Here is a 7,716-nt window from a genome sequence, read left to right as displayed (position 1 = left end):
ACCATTTTCCAATACAGAAGACTGGCAATATCACAGACAGCAAAAAGATTAAATAAAAAAAAAAAAAAATCATCACCACCACAAAACAAAAAAACCCACCCAAAAACCACAACCAAAACTGAACGGGGCCTATGGTAACCATGGGCTTCACTTGGCTGAGATTTACTGTTATTTATTCGCTCACAAATTTGTGAGTTAATTTTTTTTTTTTTTTAAAGTTTCTAGCTGTAATGTTTGAATTAAGAGTATGGCAAGCTTTTTACCTAAGTAAATTAATGCAGGAAATGGGCCTTCATATGTGAACTATCTAAAAAAAAAAAATTTTACTGTTTATTCTGCCTAGTTTGGCCTTGAACTTTTTAATTTTCCCAAGCAATTTTTTTTATTTTATTTTGTGTCCCCCCTTTTTAAATAACAAATAGGTCAGGTTGTATTTTCTTATGCATTCATTACATTTTTCACTACGTGATGCAACAAGAAGTGTCTAAATGAGATGAAAAGTTGTTCAATCAAACCAGAGTCATGTTTAAGCATAGATTTAAATACAGTCAGAATAAATTTGTTCTTTAGTTGTGTTAAGGCAATCAGCTTTTATCTGAAAGAGATCTGATAACTTACTATGCAAAAGAATGCAACTGAAGCTTCATTTCTGGCTTCAGATAATGAACGTTTTTGGTTCCAGCTAAGATTTTTGCTTTATTACTATTGCACAGTTTACAATTACAATGTTAAGAACTGTTTTCAGTAGATGTCTTAATTACAGCAGCTAATGCTTGGAATGAGCCTGCTTCATTCTGTTGGCAACAGAGTCCTACAATTAATATGCTTAAATATGAAGGTTTTCAGTTGCAATCTCATTTAGAGAATAAACATGCCTTCAGAGTAATGGTTTGGGTTTGGGATTGTTTATTGAACCTGGATTAGAAAGCTACTGGGCCATTAAGACCTGTTTATTGCAATTCTGCCAGTGAACCTGTTGATAATTGGTATACATTTGAGAGATTATTTCAGAAATATTTATGGGACCATCACAGGTCAACTATTAAATGGGACAAATGTGAAATCCAGTCAAACCATCCCCATCAAAATGATAGTACCTGTGCCCTGCTGCAAGTTAGGTTTTCAGTGTCTGTATAAAGGACTCGGAAGCAGAGAAATTTGCTGATCTACACACAAAGCATCTCAATCCCCCAACATAAAACTGAGAAAAGAATTGTCCAGGCTTTCATTATAACAATAAATATTAAGGACTACAATATCACATCTGCCTGACAACGCTACAACAGCTGTGTCCCTGTAAGATGTTGATCCTTCAAAATTCAACCCTCAGTTCTCCTTTTGATTTCAGTAAGAAGTGTAAGAGGTCTCTGGTGCTGGAGCTGGTCCCACCAAGGCTGCCTGCCACCTCTCCTTCTCTGATTGCTGTCTCTGAAATGCTCTTCAGCTGGAGGTAGAAAGAGGGGCAGGGGTTTGGGAAGAAGCCATTCAAAAAGCATTGGGCAGTGGGTGTTAACAGTGACAAGGCTCAGGAGAGTGGTGGAAAACAATACTAATAACAAAAAATGGTATTATTTTACTCTCCACCGGCAAGGGCCAGGAAAAATTGCTTCAGACGTGAGTTATGATTCTCAAGTCCTGAGGGGACACACACTTAGCAGTAAAAAAGTGCTTGAGTTTAAAAGAAAATATAAAATAGTTGGCTGTGTAGAAATTTAATGAGTAGTATTATCTGTACTTTGTAAAATCTGAGTGTTGTCAAAGTGGAATTTGAGATTTTCTGCAGGACTGAAGTCTCTAATTAACGGCTAGGAAGGCCTCTATAGGCTACGCTTACTTGCATGGTGTTATATACTGAAGTAGTGTCCTGGGAAGTTCAGTTGTACTGACTGGCCTTGAGAGAACAGGTTGTCTTTACAGAGGACCTCTCTCCAAGCCATGAACCCCTCTAAGAATGGAGGCACTCAATTTAGTATCCCAAGATATTAACCTATCTTTAATTTATTAAAAGATATTTAAAAAAAATACTGGGATATTAACTAGAGTTAATATCTCAAGACTTACAGTTCAGAATTGGTGACCATTCGAGTCCCCTGAATTGTTATTAACCAGGTTACTGCTGCCTGTGATATTATGAATTACTGGTATTACTGTGTGTACTGCTATTTAAGCTAATACATCTGGAGACTCATAACTGTATGCTTTCTCAATGCCATATGAAAACTCAGGTTTCACAGTAGAGCCCTCAGATAAGTCAAATCTATGGAACTAAATTCAGATTATATCCAACCTGTCTTCTTTTAATTAATGATCTGTAAACGCTTCCTAAAACATGAAATTTTACTATAAATCCTTTGATCTTTATTTTTCATTGTTACATAATAATGTTTGTGTATTCAATGTCTATCTTGCATTTTTTCCTTCCTATTTTTTGTTTTACATGAAAATGTTTGTGGTTGACAAGTAAAATACATCCCATCTCAGAAGTGTTCTCATTCCAATACAGTTTAAAGACCAAAAAATTAACTAAACTTTCATTGACCGGGCAAATAAAGTTCTTACATTCATTTTTACACTGTTTCTGTCCATCTACTAATCTCTTTCAATGTAATAAGATGCAGATTTTGATTTTTAAAAATATAAATATAAAAAAAACTGACACCAGTACCTATCTTTCACAGAATTAAACCCACTTTAAATTCACCAAAACACTTCTGCAGCATTAAGGGAAAAGTATACAAATGTTTCCAATATTCAGGAAATACAGCCTTAACACACTGTAGCAATAAGAGCTGACCATGAGCTCCCCTAAATTTAGCTCTGAAATACTTACAACATTTCTGGTCGTGTTGATCTTTTTCAGTGCCACAGCTAGATCTAACAGCCTAGCTGTCCGGGGGACGCCCATGTATCCGTACCATACCTAGCCATCTCTGTGCTTAAGATAAGTATTATTGTTACTTTTGGGGTTATTTTACCATTATTTTTTTATAGGTGCAAAAACATAAAAAGTTTGCAAAAATGAGTCCTCCTATAAAGTTGCCAGCCCAAGAAGGGTGAGAAACGTTATGATAAATGGCTTTAGCAGAGGCTTCAGAGGTGGGTGGGGTAATCAGCTTCTATTTCCTCTCCTGATTAGCCCTTTGCTGCTGTGGAAGAAAACACCCCTAAGACTCGTAGTAAGGTGGGGGGGGGGGGTTACAGTCTGTTAAAAACGCCTATGTATTTATATAGACATACTACATGTATTTACTATATATGCATATACTATATAGACTATATACACACACTGTATGCTTTCTCCTTCTCTCTAGAATTACATATTATCAAAGCATCCTAGCCTGTCTAGTGAAAAGACGTCTACTGTTTGCATGAGAAGAAGAAATCACCTAGCTGGCAGCTGTCTTCACGACACACGCAGCTGAGCAGTTACCCGCTGTAGCCAAGTAGACGGTGAGGAACACATGCGTTGTCTATTTTAGATCACAAAGCATAACCTGGGAGAAAAGACAGACTGAATTCTGCACATTGACAAAAACCCATATCCTCTCTGCTTCTCAAAGTGCTGTTGAAAAACTTAGGACAATCAACTTTTTAAAGCTGTTGTGAAGATTAAGGAATGTGAGTGTGCTCAGGGACTTTGGGGATTGTTTTGATTAGTGTATGGAATTTTATTCATATTTTTTTCAGTGATAGAATGGTTCTTAAAAAAGGAGCAGGAGATTTGGGATTAACCTCTGAATGTTACTGAACTAAATCAATAGAGGTTTTGTTTGTACAGACCTCAGTAAGGCAGGGAGTCCACCCTTGACCATAGAAGAAGTTTCTCATTATATATTAATTTATGATACATCGAATTGGAACTTAAAACCCCCTATAAAGGAACAGCCTGCTAACAAACAGTACGGCTCTGGGTAACTTAAGTTGAGCACTTGCATTCTGGGAATTTTTGCAAAATGTTTATCTTTAGAAACAGCTTTAAAAAAATGCCCAAGGCTATCAACTGTGCTGGGCTCAGCAATAAGGGGAGGGATACAGATACATGCAAACTGACTTCAGTTCTCTAAACAGGAGGAGAAAAAAACGCATTGAAACTTTGATCTCCACAATAGTGCAACAAGCTTCCTTTCTGTATTGTATCTGAATTTATAAATAAGACTCATTATTGACTAAGGGAAGTTGATGCTATTCTTCAAGCAATGGGTCTTGAGATAAGAGTTTTGGCTACTGTATCTTCTGCTGGGCCGCTTACCTTCCCATTTTTGCAGCACGACTGTGAAATTAGTCCAGCAGTAAGCCCTTGAAACAGTCGATTTTCTGAAGGCTTATGGAAAACACAGACTACAGTATTTCCAAGTGTTTGTAAGACATGTCAGAGGTATGCGCATTAAAGAACTGTAAATGTTTAAACAGAAAGTGGATTTAATTCTAGAGAAAGATGGAAAACTTTATTACTTTAAAATACAAAAAACCCCCACTCTCGCCTCCCAGGCACCCCCTGACACACAAGCAGTTTCACAGAAGCCTTCTGGCTTTTGAACCAGTATCCTCTAGTCTTCAGAAAGAGGTTACAAAGGAGAGAGTGACTTCAGCCAACACTGCAGCCATCTGGGATCTCTGCAGGATGGGAGGGACAGAACATACTTTCCCCTGGTTCCTGTGTGACAACCTGCCCTGGATGAAGGGAGAAACTTGGCCTCAATCCCCATGTATAGCACGTCAAGAGTGTTACATCCCTAAATCATGAAGGCACTCTGGTACCTGGGAAAAACAAACAAACAAAACCCTTGGCAAATGCAAAACAGATAGAACCCAAAGGCTTTGAAGTGACAACCCAAACAAATACACATGTATATGTGTGTGTGTATATATATATATTTAAAATATACATATGTATAAAGAGTGAACAAAAATGTTAGCTCTCCAGCCTTATTTTTGCAACCGATTCATGATTTTTATGCCTGTGGCTGGCAATATGCACAACTCCCTGCAGTGGCTGAAACTAATATTTAAGAGGCTTTATCATACAAGTTGAAGAGGGCCACACACTGCTGGTCCAGAGTGACCAAGCGGCAGAGCTGCTAGTGCTCAGCCAGGCAGGGATCAGCAGCGAGGCTGCAGGCTGGGACAGGCCAGTAGTGTGCAAGGCCCTGCATCAAGGTGCAATATTGTACCCACAGCCAGTTTTCAAAATTGTATTAAAGATTAACTGTTATGGTTTTAGTTGAATTAAAAAACAGGAAAGACTGTACTTCTGGGGGGAATATTTAAGGAATATAATTTGTGTAAATTTGGACAAATATTTGTAACAAATATTTCTAACACTTCGATATGTAGAATAGATGATAAATTTCTTACCAGAGTACAGACACCAAAGAAATTATTTTATTTAACATGGCACTCATATTCAGTCTCTTGCATGTGGTGCTGCTGCTATCCTCACACGTCTCATCTTCTTATTCTAGAAAAAAAAAAAAAATCTAATCACTGAAACATGCAGGCCCAAACCAGAAGTGATAAATGAAGAAATCAGCTTGATGCATCTCACAAAAGATGAGTTCACATACCTTGGCTTTAGGAGCTGGTATTTCTGCATATCTACTCTCAATTAAATTGACCTCTTCTCTGATTAAACCTGTTCAACTAGTCCTGTTTATTATTTAAAAAAAACCCAGTAATTTAAACGTTAATTAACTCTTTGAACTTCAACAGCTATATTTCTACTAACATGTTAAAATATATACAAGTACTTAATTTTTCCACTGTGTTTTATGAAGATGGAGGGTTTAAACAGATGCTGGCAAGAAACAAATAAAAAAATGGAAGATTCATTCGGATGTGGCATTCTTTCTTTAGAAAAGATTTCTAAATACCAAACTAGCATACATGCATCAAGTTACGCATTTTCAGAAGTATTAGTAATATGTATTAGAGCAGAGCTTCAATGTGTATGTGTGATCCTTCCTAGGCATTGTTCATTGCTCAACTTCTAAAATTCTTGTTACAAAAAATATCCACATAAAGTTAGTTTCGTTAGAAGCAATTTCAGTAAATGAATCAGAACCCTTCAGGGCAGAATTTGCATACACAAGCCTACACCTCCCTCATTTCCACAAATCTCTCTTACTTTCCTTCCCTACATTTTAAAGTCTATTTGTCTATACTCTGACCATCACTTTATATGCGGACCATTTGTAACACAACAACAAATTCATGTCCAAATCCTCAGTTAAGCAGTGAGCAGCTAACAACTGGAACAGAAGAGCTGAAAGACAATATTAGTGTGAAAAGTTTCAGTGAGCCAGTACCTGGAGACAGATAAGCAGCAAAGATAGTTGCATACTTCAGAGACTTCTCTTTTTCTGTCTCTCTCCCCCATTTCTCTCCAGTTCTCCCATTTGCCAGGCGGGATGAGCTGAGCCCAGAGCATGAGTTATGGGAAGCAGAGTCTAATGGCAGACTTCTCATTTAATTAAAGGGGAAAAGATAATTAGGATGGTTTCTAGCCTAAACTATATTAAAAACCAAATTCATAATTAATTCTGGCACTAGGCAGACTGCTGGTTTTCAGACGCTTCTTCTATGCTAAATTTTAAATGCGGAATCATCCCTGGTGTTATTGCAATAGTCATCTATTCCCGCCATGGACACCTCTGTAATTTTCAAGTTTCAGACAGCAGTCGCAGGCATTCCCAAGCAATAAACGTGTCAGTGTTCTGAAACAAGTGACTCAGATATTTAAAAAAAAGAAGTATTTCTGTTATGACCAATTCCCACACAATGTTTATTTGTTCAGCGTACAAGAGGAAACTACACTTTGTTCTCAAAGAAAGCTAGCGTTGCCGCAGACATCGGTACATTGGCTCAGACTCCCAGTAGGGCAATTCGGGCGGCTCACAAATATTTTTCCCAGCCTGTGCAGAGCTGACCAGTCCCAGAGAGCTTTAACAAGGTTTTTAAGGCCAGAATTAGACTACTGTGCACACAACACATCTGGCATTTTCGTGGGCAGTAGGTGGCAGGATTCTGGTTTAAGATTCATCGTTGTTAAATACAGTGTTAAATACAAAAAAAACCAGAGACGCAGGTACCTGATATTGAACTGCATGAAATTGCTTCCCCCCTGCCAGGTAGGATGGTCTCGCTGCTAGAGCAAGCCGTTACTTTGCTAGCCAGAAATGTACCTCGGCGATAACCTGACCTGAAAGCACCCTCCAGTGCACAAAAACAAAGACGCTTCCTGCTCCTATGTGCTTTGCGTTTATGCCAACGGGCAACATGACTCACTCTATTTACTTTTAAAGCGTGCTTTCCCTTCAAAATGTCTCTGGCTGACCTGGTCTGCATGGATCCCGCCTGCTGCGATGGCCAGAGCTGCGGTGGTGCCCAAGCCCACATGCTGGAAGACCCACAGATCTTAGCAGTGCATAAAACCGGGCTGCACTGGACTTGTTTTCCCTTTTTCTCCCTTTGTTTCTCTAAGATGAAGCTGCTATTGTGTGGCTCGGAGGTTATTCCTGCAAAGCATTGGTGTTACTCATCTTACACACACACGCTCCTGATGAAAGCACACAGCACGTGGCAGGAGGACCTCGCAGTGCAAAGGCGATTGGGGAACCGAGTCTGAAAAACACGCCGCAATCTAAAAAAATACCCGATTCGCTTTCTTGCTTCTCTGTTCCTGTCCTCTCTGCTATATATAAAGACATTACTTGGAGC

At 38.6% G+C, this 7,716-nt stretch overlaps 1 long non-coding RNA gene across 1 annotated transcript; it reads right to left on the bottom strand.

Annotated features, from left to right (window-relative positions):
• Positions 1–3,298: 3,298 nt before the first annotated feature.
• LOC128150505 (uncharacterized) lies at positions 3,299–7,478 on the bottom strand. The gene is made up of 3 exons (XR_008238072.1): positions 7,089–7,478; positions 5,356–5,458; positions 3,299–4,758 (listed from the first exon to the last, which is right to left on the bottom strand). It is a non-coding gene; the product is annotated as an uncharacterized LOC128150505 (long non-coding RNA).
• Between the last annotated feature and the right edge of the window lie 238 nt (positions 7,479–7,716).

Source organism: Harpia harpyja, chromosome 13 (assembly GCF_026419915.1).
Source record: "Harpia harpyja isolate bHarHar1 chromosome 13, bHarHar1 primary haplotype, whole genome shotgun sequence".
Lineage (NCBI taxonomy): Eukaryota > Metazoa > Chordata > Aves > Accipitriformes > Accipitridae > Harpia > Harpia harpyja.
This window is presented reverse-complemented; position numbering and strand designations above follow the sequence as displayed.